Raw genomic sequence first — 20,887 nt, 5'->3', positions numbered from 1 at the left:
TCTAGACATGCATTTCATGATTTTAGTAGCAACTTAATGAACAGTCTTGCTGAGACGAAGAAAACAAACACCAAGCCAAAAGGACGTAAGGCCCAAACTAAAGAAAAACAAATAATTAGTCTGTCCACAGAAGGACAAGCATCATGAGCGAGAGTAAAAATCTTATATTGTTGGGTATAAAGTTGTACTGGATTTCTACTGATGAACATTTCTCACCCCTTTCAAAAAAACAAACAAACAAAAAAAATACCGCAACGAAAAAAAAAACCATCCAGGTCTTGATCTATGGTGTCACAGGCAGAAGCAAAATAACTTGTCATATAGATGTGGTTTTCAGTTTTAAATCGTGTTTCAGCTTGCAAATGCAAATCTAGTAAGGAAATGCCATGGCATTAAGTTGATTCAGTAAGAAACACAGAGAGAGCATTGAGCCCTGGATGAACCATAACTCTTTTGGAAAGAAATTTGTGTTCATTTACACATTTTTGACACAAATACACAAAACCTGCAATGTGTAAGTCCCTATCTCGTTTGGCTGACAAAGATTTTGCACCTAAACTCACTATACTGTAAACACCTTGTTATGTCATGAGATCCTGATGAACAGATTTTTGCAACCTCCTGGGACCCTACAATTTACCACTCAGGTTTCTCTAATTGTAAGAGGTTATCGTGAGCTAAACTTAGAACAGACAAAACCAAGAAGGAAGAACCAAATTATGTGACATGTTCAAGAGCAAAGTGAGGAACTCGGGAACAAAAATCTCTCTTGAAAAATCCTCTTTTAATGTATTATTATTTGCATTTGTTGCTGGAATTGCTCGAAAGCCTCATCTAAGTGGTGCCACAGCAAAGAGGAAGGGGTAATAGAAGAATAGGGATAATAATTGAGAATCTGGCTTTTAAAAATTGTCATGTTCAGCTTACTACCCAACACTACAGGTGTCCTCCTGCATTTCATTGGAAACTACACCTCTCTTCCCGTGTGTTTCCCTGTATTGTTAAATGACAAATATCTTACTTCAAAACTCTTCTCACTGACTCAAATTGAAGTAGAGATATTCTTAGAGGCTCACAAAATTAAAGCTGCACACAGACCGGTAGCAATTATTCAGCATTTTATATAAAGCAAACATTTTCTTGAATGCAAACTTGGATGTTCAAGATAAAACCATCCTCTACTGGTTTAGGCTCAGGATTTATGCTCCAGAGAAAACCTGAACATCATGAAATTTGTCCCAAATAGAAAGGAAAACATATTAAAAATAATTTCATAGCAACTTGAAAGTTAACATTTTTAAAGTGTTTTTTCTACACTTTTATTTTGAAATCTGAGGTTATAATATCAAAATGCTGAAATTAAGCTGAACTGTCTATTTTAAGAACCGTGGTTACAGATTTGCGTGTTTGGTGACTTTTCCCTGAAAAATTCTAAGGGGATGAGTACTTTTTTTTTGTTGAAAAACAAACCCTTTATTAAACACCATACATCAATGGAAAAATATTTTACCAAAGAATTGCACCAATCTCACACCACCAGCTGTTCTTTCATAGACAGGAAAGAAAAAAAAAAAACAAACCCACTTTGTTGGTAGAAACCCTGAAAATATGAAAATGTAAACTAAAATATCTTTTCATTATTTATTGATGTTAGAAACTAAAGTGTGTGTTGTCATTTATATGCTTAACTGTTTACAGTACTTGTCTTTCCTGAGCATCTGAAGACCTCTTGAGAAACCAGTAGGAGAAAACCAGAAAACAGGACTTCATTCCCAGCATTCCTTTAAGTTTTGTGCAGCAGATAACACAGACCTATTTGTGTAAAATCTCATTAAAATCACTAATTTTCAATCATTTTCTATGGAAACAACAGCTGATAGTGACATGAGTCATCTGATGCGACATTTGCATCACACTGTGGACTTCAGCCACAGCAGCTGAAGGATATCCAAGTTGAATGCTCTCAGAATTTGTTGCATCTGCATAACCTATATGTAACTTGGGGTGCTGCTCACCCCACTCAGCCCAGTAACCAATTGTCCAACAGTGACTGAATGAAGAACCCCCAGAAATTCCTCCGATAAGATCCTATGACTTCTCTATCTGGAGAACCCCTGAAGCTTCCTGCCTCCATTTCCCTTAGCTTTAAAAGCAGAGAATAATAGCAACTGTTTCAAAGGCTTCAATACATAGCTTAGTACCAGAAAAAATAAAGCACTGTAGAGACAAAAAACTTTACATGTTTTTCAATGCAGAGGAGTACTAAATGGTCACTGTGGTTTAGTACCTCTTCACAGATAAGTCTCTCTTCTGTTGTCTTTCTGACCAGTCAAGTCATTTATCAAACTAATTGCTTTAAAGACAGACATTCTTAGGCAATCTGTTCCCTCTCCGTATTTCCCATTACAGTCATTGAAAGTTATGTATGCAGATGAAAACGATAACAGACCTCTTGTGCTCTCAGAATATTCCTTTTTTAAACAAACACTGGGAACTCCAACAGCAAACATGGCTGAGTCCAGTCCAATCTGACAGTTCTTGGAGTAAGAAAATACAACAGCAGTACTACTGTCAAGTGACTCTAGTAGATTGTTTACCCAAAAAGTTTGAAAGCTGATTAAAGAGTCAGCTTAAGGTCTGGAAATATGTTCAGCAATAGCACCTGTGTGCCAACTGAAAACAAACGTTGCCACCATCACCAGATCCTGCAAACAGTCCCCACCTTCCTTCTCTCTGCTACTGAGAGATAAAAATTAATGAGACACGAAGTAGCATGAAAACATGCTGGACTTAAACAACATGGAATTCACACCAAATTACCTGAAAAAAGTTAAGTAGAAATATTCAAATGCAAGATTGCAACTGATGTGTGTAATCTATTCAACTAAAGTATAGCCAACATTTGGGCTTTTGGAAAGTACTTTCTGTCCTCCTCCTCAGCCTACAAATTTCATTGTGAAAGGGAGTGGACACAATAATTGTCACCAGGCCTGGAATCCATCTGGTTTGTCCTCAGGTGTTGCAAGCCATCACTTTGTCATTGTAGACAGCCTACTCCTTGAGAGGACACTTGCAGACACTTGGCCCCTTGGGACACACGCTGACCCTCCCTTACCAAGGGGCCTTCTGCAGTTCCATTGCTCCCTTGGCACAGGATGGAGAAAACAGGGATGGTGGCTTTTAATGGAGATTACAAAAGCTTTGAGTAAAGGAAACCATGTAGTAGGATCTTCCTTTTGCTTTCCTTGCTTTTTTGACCTGTTGTTCCTTACAAACAAGGAAACAAGTGCTGAAGTCTTTGAAAAAGATAATTGCCATGTATGTTGGATGATCATCTCTGCTGTAGAGCTCATTTATGGACAAGACCAAAACAACACAGACCTAAAACTGCCTAAATGTATGAGATTATATGCCTAAATGTATGAGATTATAGCACTGCCTTGCTCATAAATAAAATACAAAAAGAGACACTAGGTGTCATGATATTATGACTAAAGTGTTCAAGTGCTATATTAATAAATAGCATGAATGAGTGCATTACCTCAGAAGCTAAAGCATTTGTCAAGATGCATACATCTAAATAAAAGATTAACCTGTAGGTATAAAAAAACGAGTGCTTTCTCAATTAATTCCAAAAAGTTCCAAATATATTTCCAGCAATATGCAAATGACATGTTGTGCCATATTTAAAACAAAAAAACAAACAAAAAACAAACAAGGGAGAAAAAAAAACACACACACCAAAATGCCCAATTATTCCAGTCACAAATTTTGGAAATTGGTACCACCCAACACAATTGCACACTTTTATTACATTCCTGTAATACTTCATGGGAACTACAATGAGACGATCTAGCCTCCTTTAGTATTCTAAGCTTTCAGCTGATGTCAGTAGAAGGAATTCAGTTGATTTCTGTGACCCTTAAGACAATATGGAGATATCCATATGTATGAGTATGTTGTAAAATAAACCCTTAAGTAATTACATACCGTTAGAAAGATTTACCTGGAGGTCCGAGAACACTGTGAAGTGGAATTATCAGTGCTATTCTAAAATTATTGTAAGTGAATATCTGGAAATAAAGGTCAACTGGAGAAAAAAATTATTTTTCAAGAAGATCTAGAGGTTCTTTAGAATTTCATAATTAAGCCAGAAAGGCGTCTAATAAAAAACCCCAACAATCTCATGCTTTCATTGTATTTTTCCCTATGCTCCATGCAATTGAGTTCACTCCAGTTCATGTGTGAACACAACCTTTTTATTGGTGAGTCACCTTTCCAATAACCAAATTGATAACATCATTAAACAGCACATCAAACAATTCAACTACTGTGGGCTCACTCCTATCTCCTGTGATTGATAAATCCCCCTACATGATACTTTTCAGACACTGACCAGTTTGGTCATTTTGGTGTATTTATATGAGCATTGATGATGTGAGCAAGTAGCTGACAGCTTGCTTGTGTTAAACTGCAGCTCAGCTTTGAGCCTGCTAGTGCAGACACTGTTCTTCTCCAAACAATAAAGGAAACTGCAGGAGCCATTTAAACACTAACATACCTTCAGTGAGAAGTGTCAGTGTCACCTCATTTATATTTACTTTCTTCATCACACACGTGTTTTCCTCAGTGTTCTTTTCCTGCTGTGCGACTTAGCTCTGCACTGAAACTTCCATCTGCCCTACAATACAGCTCCTATTGTTCTTTATTACTGTGGCTGTTGCCATAAAAGAAAATAAAAAGTGTCTCTATAGATACATCAGCAACAAAAAAGAGAGCTTAAGAACCTCCATCCTTACTGGATTAGGAGCGACAAAGCCTGAGAAAAAGGCTGAGGTACTTCATATCTTATTTGCCTCAGTCTTTAATAATAACTAACACTTGTTCTGTGGGTAGCCAGTCCCCTGAGCAGGAAGACACAGAGCAGAATGAAGACCCCATAATCCAAAGGACAAAGGTCAGAAACCCGATACACATCTTAGACACACTCAAGCCTATGGAGCTGATAGGATCCACCCAAGGGTGCTGAGGGAGCTGGTGGAAATTCTCACCAAATCACTTCCTATCTTTAGCAGCAGTCCTGTCTAGTAAAGGGAAGGACACAGTTGTTGTTTACTGAACTTCACTAAAGCCTTTGTCACAGATTCCCACAGAATTCTCCTGGAGAAACTGAATGCTCACAGCTTGGTCAGGTGCACTGTTCACTGGGTGAAAAAACTGGCTAGGTGGCCGGGGCCAGGGGGTATTGGTGTATTTGGGGTATTTACCTCCAGCTGACAGATAATGACTAGTGAGGTTCCCCAGGGCTCAGTATCGGAGTCAGACCTGTTTAAAATATTTTTCAATGACTGGGACAAGGATATCGAGTACACCACCAGTCAGTTCACAGATGACACTCATTTGGATGAGTGTTGATCTGCTGGAGGATAGGGAAGCTCTGCAGAGGGATCTGGACAGGTTGTACCCATTGTCCAAAGCCATTTGGATGAGGTTCAACAAGGTGAAGGGTTAAACAAGGGTCCTGCCGTGGATCACAATACTCCCATGCAACAAACACTACAGACTTGAGGCAGAGTGGCTGCAAAACTGCCCTGCAAAAAATTATCTGGGAGTGCTGAGCATGAGCAGCACTTTCCCAAGTGGCTAAGGCCACCAAGAGTATCCTGGCCTGTATCAGAAGTAGTATGTTCAGCAGGACCAGGGCAGTGATTGCTCTCCCTACATGTACACAGTACATGGAACTGTGAGGCCAAACATCAAATACTGCGTCCAGTTCTGGGCCCTTCACTACAAGAAGGACTTTAAGGAGCAGGAGCACATCCAGAGAAGGGCAATGGAGACAGCCTCTAGAGCCCAAGTCTTATGAGGAGCATCTGAGGAAGCTGGGGCTGTTTAGTCTGGGCAAAAGGAGGCTCGGGGAAGACATCACTCTCTACAGCTACTGAAAGGAGCTTTCAGTGAGGTTTCTCTCTTCAACAAGCAATAGGACAAGAGAAAACAGCCTCAAGCTGCACTAGGTCAGGCTTAGGTTGGATATTAAAAGAAATTTCTTCACAGAAAGAGTCATTAAGCATTAGAACAGTCTGCACAAGGAAGTTGTAGTGTCACCATGCCTGCAGGTGTTTAAAAGAAATGTAGGAGGTGGCACTGAGGGACATGGTTCGATGGTGGACTTGGCAGTTCTTTTCGCCATTTTATCGCACTTATTTCATTCTCTGAAGCATGCAGATTATCTTCTGCCTGTAAAGCAGGATTTTCCTTGTTAGTCACATATAAGAATTCCAGCACTGTTATAAATTAATGCTTTTGGGGGCATTTCTAACCTTACAACCTTAACCTGGTCCTTATAAACACTTGGGATACAATTCTAAAATATATTCCTTTAAGTTTTTTTTCACACAGGACCAGACATGTCACAGGGGCATACTTAAATATTTATAAGTTATTCCAAAGAGATAAAAAAAGAAAAAACTGAAACCATCCCAAATGTTCCCATGCATGTTTGAGTCTTCTAAAAATTCTTAAGATTCTCCCAGAAAACAGTGTTCTACAAATGCAGGGTCATGTTCTTTGGCCTCTGCATTGCCCCAAGCATATTTACCATTATTATAAGTCCTGTCATTCATCTCCTTAGATCTCAGACAGAAAAAAAATGTGTAGCTGTTTTATCTAGTTCGACAATATCTTGATGCAGAAACAAGCACTCCCAAGCCTGTGTGTCAGCCACAGAACATCTGTGCTTTTGTGCTGGTGATTTTGTGACACTTTTAATACACAAAGAAAAATTTCTTCCAATTTTTTGAGCAGATGTTTTACATGCATTTTAAAAATATAGTGAATGTGACATCCTTAATGTCCCAGGTGCTAAAGAAAATATGTGCACAACATGTAATGGAACAATATACTCATTGTACCAACAATTTTTCAGTATTCCAAATTTATCAGAGAATCAGAAGTTATGCAAAAAAATAATCTTTTTTGTTTTGAGGTTGTAACTGTTTCAGTTTTGTGTGTTTTAAGGTGATGATTTTTTTTTTTTTGGTGGGTCTTCCAAATTCCTACAATATAAATAACCAATACACTGATGAGGCATATGCATAAAAATACTAGTCATGTCCAAGACCAGACTTTCTTTCTCCAGACATAAATCAGCTAGTTTGGTTACTTGGCTGGATGCTCAGTGTCTCTAGTGAAGCATACAGGAACCCTACCCATGTTTTTCAATTGAATTACTTTAGTCTCAATGTCCACTCATAATTCTTAAAAGTTGCACATATTCTTATAAGTATAAAGAAAGCATTCAAGTCTATAAGAGAACCTCTTATCTCAAAACCATTGGTGTTTTATTTCTCTTGGGATTTTAGTCCTGAGGCCATTAGCTTGCCGTGAGCTCTGACAAAATAAAGCTGACTTGTGAAACTGTAGGCCATTCCCTGGATAAGTCAGAGCAAAAAATAATTTCTTGAAGGCTAAAATGAAGCAGACAGAAAATATGAAGACACCCCTTTTTGTCACCCATCTTATCACAAAGACAGCTCTTCAAGATCACAAGGTAGGAAAATTACCAACACCTTCAACTTTCTTAACTATTCATTGTATCTTAGCATCAAAATAATCAGAGCAGCAAAATACAAGAAGGTTAATCCAGGGATGTTAAAGAAATTACGTTCATTTATTCATTTACTTGGAAGTAACCTCATGGCCACTAGGACAAACTGGGTCAATCTCTGGGATTTAGTCATGGTCAATAATGGGGTGTTGCCCATGGTGATTCCTTCTCCCAAATTCAGCTACAGAACTTCCATCAGCTTCTTCCCATAGCCACCTTTAAGTGTTGCAAACCCACCCTCAGGACAGTAGAAAAGACACTTGGTAATTTTACAGCCTATGGGCCAAAAGCTGCCATGCAACTCCACATACTCACATCCCTCTGCCTGGAATTTAATTATTTCTGCAGCAGAAAGATGAGCAAGAGAGGAGGTCTATAATTATTTTGTTGTTGTTGTTATTGTTTAAAGGCTTGAGAGGTTAGGGAGACATCAGCTCTGAGATTATGGGACCCTAAGGCATGGTGGGAAAGAGAAGAGTGCTTGTTTAGTTCTAGCAGGAAGAAGAGGTATCAGACACAATTTAAAAACATAAACGCAAGATCATCACTAAAAGAAAACTTTCAAATGTTAAAGGACTAAAATAGATCATGCAATCTTCATCAGATTTCAAAATAAGAGATGAAAGTTAGGCAAAGCTAGGGAACAGCAACGAGTCTGCCACAGAAAATTGATACGTATCACAGATTCAGTAAAAAAATGAGATAAAGAGAAACAAAACATGAAATTTGAAAGCAAAGAAAAGTAGACACAAGTTAAATGGTCTTCCAAAATAATCCTCTGCCATTTTCTCAATATTTGTAAACTGTGAGTTAAACCACGACACTTAAAGGCATACACAAGATGTTTACCCCATAGATTCTTCTTTTAAAAATTACCCACTTCTTCTGAAAAGATTTAAAAAGATTTATCCTTTTTGCTGGTCTGATTGATCTATCACTATAATTCCTAAAGGATGTGTCTAAGTCACTGTGTGCGTACTGATCCATAAATAACGGGAAAGGGGGATCCACTCACCTCCCATGAGCAAGCAGAGCCACATTAATGGAACAGAAAGAAGGAGGACATGCCATTGCATCTCAGCTAAGCTGTTATGCAATAGCTGGAATGATGCAAGATCAGGCTTGGAAGTGGGAGCTGGGCTTCCTATTCCCCATCCTGAGAGATGCAGAGCATTGCAGAGGTATCTGGTGAATCTCCAGGGATAAGGTTCAAGTCTTGTCACTACAAATCACCCTCTGCCAAGCAATTTGTGCAGCAGCTTATAACAGCAGTTAAACAAAGGAGTCATGGGGCCATCCTCCGGACTGAGGGCAAGGCAGTTGCTACTGGGGAGAGGAGACTGGGAGATAAAAGCAAAGCAAACATGCCAAAGTTAATAGGGCAGAAAAGGCTCAACCTCCCTCCGATCCTGGCTAAGTGGCAGGAAAAGACAGAGCGTAGGCTATGAATGGATAAATATGTGAGGGCATCTGCACGAACCAGTCACACTGAAATCTGTCATCTTCCTTCAGTGCTTGTCTGAACAGGTGGGGTTTTCAGCTGCTCTCTGGAGACAGGATGCTTGCATTCATGGCCTCAGACTTTGCAGGAGCAACTTTCTACAGACTAATAAAGCAAATGCCAAAAGATTTACATGGGGAAACTATATTTATAACATAAATGGAAACTATGTCAGGTCAGGTTGCTTTCTACTTTCATGATGTAATTACCATTAGTATTATGCAAGAAGAGACTTTCATGTTAAAGTTTTTAAAATAAAATATTGGAGGCTGCTAAAAATCATGGAAAAGTTGAAAATGTGATGTTTTGGAGAATGTTTGCCTGTTGTTTCTGGGATATTCCCTAATCACTCCAACTACTTTCTAAAGTGCAGAATACAGTTTAAGAGCATTTGGAAGATGCTTTCCAGAGTCTGATAACTGAGAATCAAGTTGTAATACCAAAAAATAAGTGCTGTGCCTGAAGCATTTTTACTTCAATACAAAAAAAAAAAAAACCACAACTTTATATGTCATTCCAGATGCTTTCCTGTCTTTTGCTCTTTTCCTTCCCTAAAAACTGGGGACAGAGAAGTGTCTCATTCTTGGCAATCAGACAGTTCTTCCAAAAAATTTCATAGTAGAGTCTGTGATTCACCAGGCATACTTGGATGAAGCAGAGTTTCTACATACTTAGAATCGTATTTTGCAGAGTATATGAAGATTAATACAACTTTCCTAATGTGGCTGGTGGGCCCAGTCAAGACAATGACCTACAGACCAAGCCAAATGAATCCTTGAAAAAATCCTGGGTGGCCTGCTGCAACCTGTACCATTCCCACAGTGCCAATTGCTGCGTTGTCAGATACCCAACCAGATTTAAAATGCCCTCAGTGCCACTTCTGATTGCAGCTCAGACATAGGTGATATCCATATAAGAAATAAACCCAATAACACTCCCTGTATTGTGTATACAGAGATGCAGGAGAACCCAGGACACACTGGATGGACCTCTAGGAGCTGCAGAACTCTTGGGTGCCATCAGCCCTACAGTAAAGATACTGCAAGCACCACAGCAGAGACTAAGTGAAGGAGACACTCATCAGGGAAGCGGGGCAGAGTCATATTTATTCCTATAGATATTCCATAATAGTGTCATTCCTGCACACAGGTAGGGAGCATTGGGAACATCTCCATGCATGCTCCCAAAGCAAGATTACTCACAGAGCTGTAGGCAAGAGGTTTTCTGTGGTCACCAAGTATCAGATACTAGGAGGAGGAACACAGAGGTCTTAGAGTAAGAAGGTATCTTTTTTAACCCTTGAGCTTTCAGGGTTTACTTGTTTTTGGAAAGAGAGATCACACTAAGACCTATGGAGTGAAATAAGCTTGGGGTTTAAAGCAGTGGTTCCACATTATGAAGAGGTTATGAATGAAAAGTGAGGATTCCTGGTCTAATCAACAGGTATACACTTTTCACTAAATAGTGACCCAGGATGGAAAGGGGTTGATAAACAAGGAGTTACAAAGAACTAGTCATCATCTGAATATAAATAGCTGAAACTGGGGGGCTTGGAGTCTAGTGGTTTTTCCCAATGAAAATGAGAGGCAATGGGAAACATAGCCCATCTTTTTTTGCCAGGGAGGTTTAACACGGTCAATTCCTGTAGAATTTATTGTCATGGCACATTAAGGTTGCTCATTTCCTTCAGAAAAAGAAAAAATTTCTATGTACATTTCTTAAAGGTTCTAATTGTAGGGATACAATTTCAAAGTGCTTAATAAGAAATGTCAGGAATTTTGACAGTCTTGTAGATCTTGATCCAATAAATTAGACAATAACAATGAGCATTCCTCTTTCCCATTATTTTTGAAAATATTTTAAAATAAGGATGAAAAACTCCAAAGACCAGAACAAAAATTTTAACCTTGTTTCAAGACTTTACATGAACTTTCACTTTTAATGTTAATATTGAATTTATCATTTTCTAATATAATCTTGATCCAACCACTTAATTTCTACTTAAGTGAAAAAAAATTGCAAAGTGTATAAATATCACATACAAAATTAGTTAAATGGTGATGCTTGTGAGATGTGGATAAAGGAGATAAAAAATTTCTAAATCTCAGAAACATTTCCATCAAATTTTGGTTGCAAAGGACAAGTTCTGATATAAAAACACATAAAACCACATTTTGGTTTTGCTGTTACATATTGTGCCATAAACCTGGCATGTTCTGATAAACATAAGAAAGAAACATAATAAACAAGAAAACAGTAGTCACTTATTTAAATTACACATTGAAATATAATGGTTATTTAAAAGCAGAAACAACTGAAAGTATTACATGAACTTTTAGCCAAAATAATCCCTTTCCTTAAGGAACAAGAGTCCACAAATGGTTATAGTACATAAATATTTCTCATTTTAGTTATGTACTAATCAAAAGATTTTCTGTGGGTCCAGCAATTCATTTGATCAATATTATTATTACTCAACATTGCTCTGAATTATATGAATTACTTAATCCTACACCAAAAAGCACTATCCAAAAACCACTAGTGCATTGTATTGTTCCAGGGATGGATTTGGTACCAGCTGAGGAAACCCAGGGAGCCTCTAAGGCTAGGACAACACCTTTCTCAACAAACAGCATTATTTTCAGTTATTTACCTTTGTAACACTTTGATCAGAGGCAAAGTCTATATTATTTTTCATTGGGATTCCACATGTAATATTAATCACTTCGAAAATTTTACACTGCTCCTGTAAACACACAACAAAAGCAATCACAAAGGAGTGTTGTTTTCTAAGGCTGCTTGTCCCCAACATTAGATTTCTTGTCTACAAGGCATGGACATAGCCTGTTATATAACATAAAAATAAGATTCAGAAACTGAAAATAATCTCAATGTATGTATAAAATTCTAAATGCCAGTCTCTGAGTACATGAGTATACAATTAACATTGACTTCAGTTGATGCTGTGAAACAGAGAGGCACTTAAACCCCCACAATACCAGTCTCTGCAGGTAAACTACTAGAAGAGACTTTCAAAGCAAAGAAACTCCTTTCTCCTTCTTTACAAATGAATCTATTGATTTCAACAGCACTAAAACATCAGGCCCCAGCATGCAAAGTGTTGTTTGCAAAGATTTCAGTCAGCATTGCACTTTACAAGAGCCTTATAAGATAAAAAGCAAAAAAGAAAATTCCTTCATAGAACAAACAAACATGCCCAATTCTATTTCTGCACTGAAACATAGTTTTTATCTTAATTTAATTAACATGTTACCTTGGGGCAACACAGCCGTTCAGAAAAAGGTACAAGGAAATTAAAAGGGCAACAGAGCAATCTTACCTAATATTTCTCTAAAGGAAAAGCATTAAGGGACTCTGGTAAAAATTTATCCTTCAAGGAAAGATAAAAGAATTCATTCAAGCTGGCTAAATACTTTTTTTTTCGTATGATTACTAAAAATGATACAAAATCTGAAGAAAATCATCAGACATTTCATCAAATGAAGAATGGTTTACCAGCAAAGTAAAAAATACAAATATGTACAGATGCTTTTTTTTTTTGCTACACAGAGGCTATTTCTAAGAGAGAGGGGAAGATAATCATCATCAGGATGCATAAACTGTGTTTTCCTTTATAGCATAACTTGAGCATTTTGCTGTGTGTCTTATGACACAGCGCTGCTGAGCCTGCATTTCTTGTTTCCTGCTGTAAAACACCAGTGCCGACGCTTCCCAGCACCCTCGTTCCTGGGCAGTCTCACACTCAGACCAGGGCTTTGAATCCCCAGATGTGGAAGTGTCCTGACCCAGGGATTAGCTTGGGGCCACCATGAAGAGATGAAATATAGACATGGATAGCTTCTCAGAGCCCATCAGTAGCATTAATCTGTTTGTCTGGCTATTCATCCTCATTTGGGTTGGCCAACAAAACATCAGGACTAAGCAAACATGGAACTGCCGTTGTTACTCACCCAGCACCAATTGCCCTGTTCCCACTGCACCTAAATCTAGGCTATTTGACTTAACTAGCAGCATGGTCTATAATGAAAAGCAGATGTAGACGCTGCCACCTTTTGGTGATAGCCAATTGGATTATTACACATTGCCCAAATTCACTGATGTTGCACCTGTATCTGTCCCAAAGTGGTTCTAGCACACAGAGAGAATCTTCAGCTTCTGACCAGCCTGAAAGGCAGACAGAGCTTGTTTTCTAGGAAATACATTAAAAATAGAGATTTTTAAAATTACAGTTTGTCTAAAGTCATCTTGCTGTGTCAAAGTACTACTCCAGTGCTTTCAACTTTGTTCTGACAAAGAAAAAGGCTACAACACAAGCCCACCCCCAACCATTTATGTCAAGGCCTTGGCATGAAGACAAATTAAATTCTTTACTCCTTAGACCTCTGAGCATTATTGGCAACTTCTAAGAATAACCTTGGTGTGTTTTTTTCCTAGAAGTGTGTCCACTATACCACAAAAGAAAAGGACCGAAATACCTAGGTAGCAGAAAGATGTTGGGGGGAGCATTTCAACTTTAGCAAAGGGGAAGGGTCCCCACTACCCACACCCATCCCAGCAGTGGAAGCCAGGCAGGGCAGCAGAGCTCACAGCAGGCAGCTTTCAACATGCGCAGCCTGCCCAGGGGGAGGTTCATGGCAAATCTCTGCCAGGCTGCCAGCACTCCCACTCAGAGCCCTCCTAGTACCCCAGCATTCCAGTAGATAGTGCTCCACCAGGCACCTTGCTCCTGCTTGTTGCATTTGGGACATCAACCTGGTCTGGAAGAACATCAGCACCTGAGCCACCACGGGACATTGTGCAGCACCTCCTGAAGAGCACCGAAACTCAGCACTCAGAAGGTTGACAGAGAAAAGGGAGGAGGGAGGGAAAGGGGGAAGGTGTGGTGCCAGCACTCGGAGCGGCAACACGCTGTCTAAAAGGCTATCAGCTTTCCTGAGGGTATCCAGTGTCCTGCTGTCAACAGCGTGCAACAAAAAGGAGCGTGCTGCTCCATTCCAGGGCAGCAAAGTGCCCTCTGCCACACATGTCCTCAAGGCCCTGACAGGTAATTCAACCTTTGCTGAGCGTGTCCCTTGGGCACCCTGTGCTCCTCACTGCCTGGACTGTGGCCGGCTAGGGCACACCAGTTCTTCTTCCATGGGATTTCCATGCCTGACAATCAGCAAGCATGGTGCTGGGTGAGTCAAGGGAACCTGTCATTCAGCCACCACAAAGACTTAAACAAACAAAAAAAAAAAAATCAAACTCCGAAAATTTTTGAAAACCTAAAATTGACCTAAAAAGTTAAATCAAGTAGGTCACTCTTTCCAGGCAAATAGAAACCTAGGTAGCTTTCTAAAAGTGCTTTATTTGTACACAGCATTTATTCACCTTTTTTTTTCCAGTTATATGGCACAACAGGAAGAACCCAAAGTAAACCCTCGTTTACCACAGGAGGAAATAATCTGAATAAGAGGCAGAGAAACATACAAATAGCGGCTGTTCCAGCTGGGTTACCAGGCTATTAGCACAATGCCTCTAGCTGTCACAACACATCACCCTTTGCTCCCTGATTGTTAATACTTTGTCTCAGTTTCCAAGCTGTCTTTGCTAACAAACAACCTTGTCCCAAGGCTTTGAACTTAATCGTTACATTTGTAAGTGGTGATAGACTTTGTCACCGCTACCCTGACTATCCAGCAGAAACCCTGTTGAACATTAAAATGTATTACTGCAAGCACTCAAAAGTCCAGAAATGGAGGAACAGTTAAGGATTTTGTATTTTGATCTCTGTACACCATAAGGATGATGACTGATTAGTACTGCAAGATGTAACCTCACAGAGGACTGAGGTCCAGTTTTCCTTTGAAGACATACTGTCATTTTTTGTGTGATAGGAAACACCAAAGTTCCCACATATCAATCTAAATGTGGGCCAGGGGCAAATAAACAAAAGTGATATAATTTGGTGAGGGTTTACATTTATTAAAGTAAGTTCTCACACAATAAAACCTCTCTCTCAAGAGTTTTACATTTAGGCTACAGCTAAAGGCTTTCATTACTTTTAAGTGAAAAACTGATTTACTTGGACAACAGAGCTGAAATTCCACTTTGAAAAATAGGGTTTTGAGGCTTTAACTACAGTTACTCAGCCATATACGATTGTATGTTTTTAGACTTCATATTTCTTCATGATGCTGGTGAATTAATTTCACTGAAAGGACATCTAATGCTAATCCTAAGTTTACAATAATAAAGTCAAGGCTGCCATTTGGAGCTAGTTTTTCTAGGTATAATAGGAAAGCTGTATTGCTCTCAAGGAACTAAGTACACTTTGGTGTGTGGTTATTTTACATATCAGAAGTGTCTCCTGAATTTGTGAGTCTAACATGAATCCCACACACCATGTACAGATTATTTTTTAAATCTTTTATAGGTTTTTATGCCTTAGCATCCATGACCTTATCACAAAGGGATGCATGCACCTTTCCACTCCATGAATCTCTACCTGTGTTTGTTTGTTATCTGTTAAAGAAAACTAGGAAGTAGAGGGATCTGAGCAGTTAAAGTCTTCATCTTTCTTCCGTCCCCATTCATGCTTTTTCCACCCTTCACAGTTTTAGTTACCACAAGGACAGTTTATGGTTACCCAAGAATGAGTGTCAGAAAAACAAAGGATTGGCATTTGGGTAGCATCTGAAAAAATGGTTGCAACAAAACTGAGGAGTAACTCCCTGCAAACTACCTTGGAATAAGGATTACAATCGTTACCTCACTCATACAAAATGGTGTTTAAAGTGCTAATAAAAAACCTCTCAAACCAAGCAAACAAAACCACCAATCTAACAAACAAAAAATCAACTAAAGAAATCCAAACCTCCTGTTTTTCTAACCAATAGCAGCTGGAACCAAGGCAACAGCAACCGTATAAGCAGCTTCTCCACAGCATGCTGCCGTCATATGGAAAGCAGCAAGAGGCCGGAGAACGGAGTGAGGTAGATGTGACACCCACTGGGCTGGGAAGAGCACAGAGCCCCTCTCTGTCAGCAGCAGGTGCCAATCTAACCTGCTAACACCAGCCCAGTTATACTTAGGTGTTGGTTTATGACATTCATCTGGTACAAATACAGCTGAACTTTGCTTCTACTCTAGTCTTTTCTGCCTGCCTTTATCATCCCTAACGTGTCCATCCATACTGACACACTGGATCCCATGAACGGCTTAGCCACCTCCTGCACTACATCCCTTTTGCCAAAATGATCTGAAGCTCACCATTTATAAAGATTAACACATGAAGCTGATGAAGTAATTGAAGCTGCAGCAAGCTAGGGCCCTCTCCCAGGGAACAAGTTGGCTAATTCCAACATGTGCTGCTATAGGTTGTCTCACCCAGTGCTTTGGTTTCTTTGGAAAACTTTGCACTGGAAGCTCAACACTGGCAAATACTTACTGCTAGTAGCAGTGGAATTCATTTTGCCTTAGGAACTGATATTAAGTTTAATTACATTGCCTACATATACCATTCAGTCACTCACAACACCAGCACACTGCCTACTACTCCTGAAAACCTGTCTGCATAAGTGAATGCCCTCAAGAAGCTGAAGAGGGCCAGATTTTCAGTTTGGGGGTCTATCTTTACTCTGACAGGAAAGACACCTTTCTGCTCTAGTAGGCAGGGAAGAAGGCTCCGTGGAGTTCACACCCTGAGTCTTCCAGGAACAATCTTGCTCATGTGGGAAAGACTATTGGAAATTGTTCTTTGAAGTCTTTGCTATATTCCTGCTGCATCAAATCCTCTGATGATGGGAAGTAGCAGAAGGCCACTGACATTCAAGGTTTACCCCTGGCAGGCTTACTGCTTTTGTAAGGTTTTTTTCAAGGTACGGCTCCAGCTGCAATAAGATGATTCACAGACATTGGCCAATATCCTTTGAAAACCAGAGTGGCTACTGTAAAATCACATTAACTCAGTCTTTTTTGTTATTTGTTCCCTTAGAAAATACTGACCTGAATTTAAACACGCTGTTTTAGCATAAAAAAGTTACAACTCATAAAAGAATATCTGACTTTATAAACCTACTCAAAGCCTTTTACTGAAGAGGGAATTCTTGGTTTCTGTGAAATTGGTAGATTTAATGAATATATTCCTCTTATAATATGACATCTCATTTTTCTTTCTCATAAATACTTGTCAGGTTTATGATTTTTCACTCATTGGCCAGGAATTGTGTTGCACAAGCTCAGATTGTGGGTGCTCATACCAAGTTTAATTTCACTCACAAGTAGAGTTGACAAAAGATCACAGTCACTAAGCCCTGGAATTACCCTAGATATTGCCCTCTGTGCTCTGCAAATGAAATCCTACAGAAGACCCTTTGGAAAAGAAGAACATGATGGTTAACTCTCAGAAATCCATTTTGCACAGGGCAGTGTCAGTACACAGAGAAGCACTGAATGACAGGCAGATCTGCCAGTTCCTGGATGAGCAAAGTCAGATGCTCAGCATTACACTCTGTCTGCCTGTCTCAGGCTGTTCCTTTCCCACTTTCCCTTGTTCCTCTCTCATGCCCTTGATTAACTACCAGGTCAGATAAGAAATTAAGAACTGTGAAATCAGAACCAGACCGCACCTGTCCCCAGCACAACCAGAACAGAACTGAAATAAAGCACTTACAAAATTGCTGTGATCATAACCTTCAAAACACCAAACTCCCCCAGCTGTCTGCTCTCAGGGACCAGGCACTAGGAGTGGAGAACTGGGCAAGAAGGCCCAGCAAGCTATTTCTAATGAAATGCTGTCACTTTGGGAACGGCTAAAGCAGTCCACAGAGTAAAGATCTGTTTTTAGCAACAAAGCTTCTGAAAATAGACATGACACTACTATTTAGTTCATCGTGTTACGACTCAGTAATAGAGGGATCACTTTACTGCTATTTAATTTGATGCCGTAAGGGAAAAAGATAACTGCTGTTATGAACTAAGCACTACTTATCAATTACAGCAGCAATTGTCATGGTGAGTGCTTATTGTAGTGGAACATGTTATTCTTGCAAGTTATAGAGAATACTTGAGTCTAAGGATTCAGCTGCACGAGTTGCATTGCTGGTCCTGTTCCTAAATGAATACATAGCCATAATTATGCATATGGGTCTATATATGTATAAGACCTCTCAGTTCTATATAGTCAAAGCTAAAGTCTTCTTTTTGCTAGCAGTACACTTCAAGAACAGCCTCATTTATCTGATGAGTGCAGGTAACTCTGAACCTTACCAGACTTTTGACCAAAGAGATTCTGATGACAGAAAAAGCATCGTTGGTACTTCAGGGAAACCATATTCAGACAAGGTTACTCTTTAAACCCAAAGAGGTGCATGAGAATGGCAGTCTGTCTATAATCCAAAGCAAGAAACCAGGTTTACAGCTCTTGCAATAGGCTCAAGGTTACTAAATTAGATCTCCAGCTCTACTTAGTTCAACAGAGAATATTTCAGAATGAAAACCCAAAAAGTTAATAATTTGAGTCCAACATGTCTAGAACATAAAATTGTGAATGGAGAAAGAAACAGAGCAGAGGATATCCTGGGCTAAGGTGTCTTTTATCAAGGAAGTTCAGGATCCCAAGGCCAAAATATTTTTCTGCTGTATAACTATGCTTTGTTTTGTAGAACAGGCATGAATCAACTTCTTTCTTTGAGAGACTGCACAAGACAACATGGCAGCAGTCCACTTTTTCAATCCCTCATGAGCCACGCACTAACACAGAAACAAGTCCATACAACAAGAAAAAAAAAAAAAGAGAGAATGGCTTCCATACAGTACTCCAGGTTTCCCAAATTCAAATTGTTTACATAAGTCTGAGTATTTGCTGCTTAGTAATTAAAGGAAGTTACGAAATGGTCCTTCTAGTTGAAGGGAAATACTGACAGATGTGCAACTAATGCTACACTTCAAAGCAAGAACATAATGCAAACTTGTCTGTTCTAAAAGAAAAAAAAAATAAAAGTGACATTTCATTAGGTAGCAGTCTGGTTTTGGTTTATCTGCTTTACAACCATAACGTAACCCCTTTGCTTATTAAGTTGTCAGAGGAACACAGATTAGCACATAGATTAACAAGGAAAACATATACCTTTCTAAAAGAATTATCCATTTCAATTAATCACTGAAGCGTGAGTGAAGTCACAGGACATCTACAAAGAATTTTCACATACTCTCTTTTGGCTACATGTACAGTTACATGTATTAACAGAACTCATTTGAAGATCACCACTGCTTTGGCTCCTCTTCCAAGTAAAAAGTACTAACACACAAAGTTCTTTCTGAGTTCCCACAAAGAACAGGAAATGGGAAAACAAAAACCCATAGAGATGTGAAAGAGTAGAACAGAATTGCACAGTTAGATCCAGCTCAGGTATTTAGTTCTGCTGCTCACAGTTTTGAATAGAAATTAAGACATGGATGCATGTACAGGTAATTACTCAGCAGAATGTTTGCTCCTGCTTGTAAGCACTGCTTATGGTACTCTATTACAGGTTCTTCATAAGTCTAGACTGCTTATTACACCACTGTATCAATATACCTTGGATCATTAAACAGTTCCATTAGAAAGCCCTTGTTAAGGAATAAGAACTATGATACTGTAATGCCTCAGCCATGATGCAAAAACCTAGCTCAGGATTGAGCAAGTGACTGGATCTCAAACCAAAATCAGGATGGCATGTCACTAACCCACTGTTATTCTCTAGGGTTAGAAGGCACTCTGCAAAAATGAAGCATTTAAAGCAAATTGGTGGCTACTGAAATATTTCACAAACAGGTTCTTGAAATGTTCAATTGCAACATATATCCCTGGCACCAAAAACAGCAACAATATTCAGCTGTTACCTGCATAGTCCTCTGCCACAAAGCTGAGTGCTTCATATGCCCCCAAGCAGAGGACACAGTGCATACAAGCACTACAGCTGGCAGGGACACTAAAGCAGACTGCTCACCACTACCCTCTGGGAAAAGACCTGAAAGAAGAACCTACAGAACAAAGCATCTGTGTTATAATTTATGTTTCTTTTCAGTCCAGATCAAAAATAAAGAGGAGAGCGAGAGAAAAATGTTAGGTACACTTTTCATGATAAGGGGAGCGCTTTGCTTCTAAGATCATTCACTCCACATTAGACTTTCCATCCTTATCCCTGTATGAGGACACTCCGGGAAAAACTTTTTAGTGTAAACAGTTTTTTATTTCACACTGATATTTCAGCAAGAACAGCAGCAGAAAGGTGAATGCATGCACATAAGATTGCATTTCAAATTTTGGCTTTGAACAATAGAATTAAAATGCACATCACTTAAATTTTAGGAAACTGCATGCACTAGGGGATTAGTCATTATGTTTATCAATATTCATCAGTGGTGGGATGGTATTGCTTTAAAATGAAATAAGCTAAGCATTCACAAGTGCTAATACTCTGATGGCTTATTTTCAGGTTAGGAATACATTGCAGTTTCTCTGTCATTTTAAAACAACCAACAGATTAAAAAACAGAAGACTACATAATTGCTTATGGGGAATGCACAATTACAGCTGGAAAAGTCAATTCCATTTTACAAGGCAGTAGCATAGAGCAACACCTGCAAATCAGCTCAATTTGAATAAGATCATTCAGATTATTTAGTGTAATTGCTAATGCCAAAACTGAATAAAATAGAAACCCAAAAAATTTAACATCTGACCAGCTTTTTTGCACCTTGTAATTTATTTACCTTTGACTACTTCTACAGGA

Source organism: Zonotrichia leucophrys, chromosome 4, assembly GCF_028769735.1.
Source record: "Zonotrichia leucophrys gambelii isolate GWCS_2022_RI chromosome 4, RI_Zleu_2.0, whole genome shotgun sequence".
Classification (NCBI taxonomy): Eukaryota; Metazoa; Chordata; class Aves; order Passeriformes; family Passerellidae; genus Zonotrichia; species Zonotrichia leucophrys.
This window is presented reverse-complemented; position numbering follows the sequence as displayed.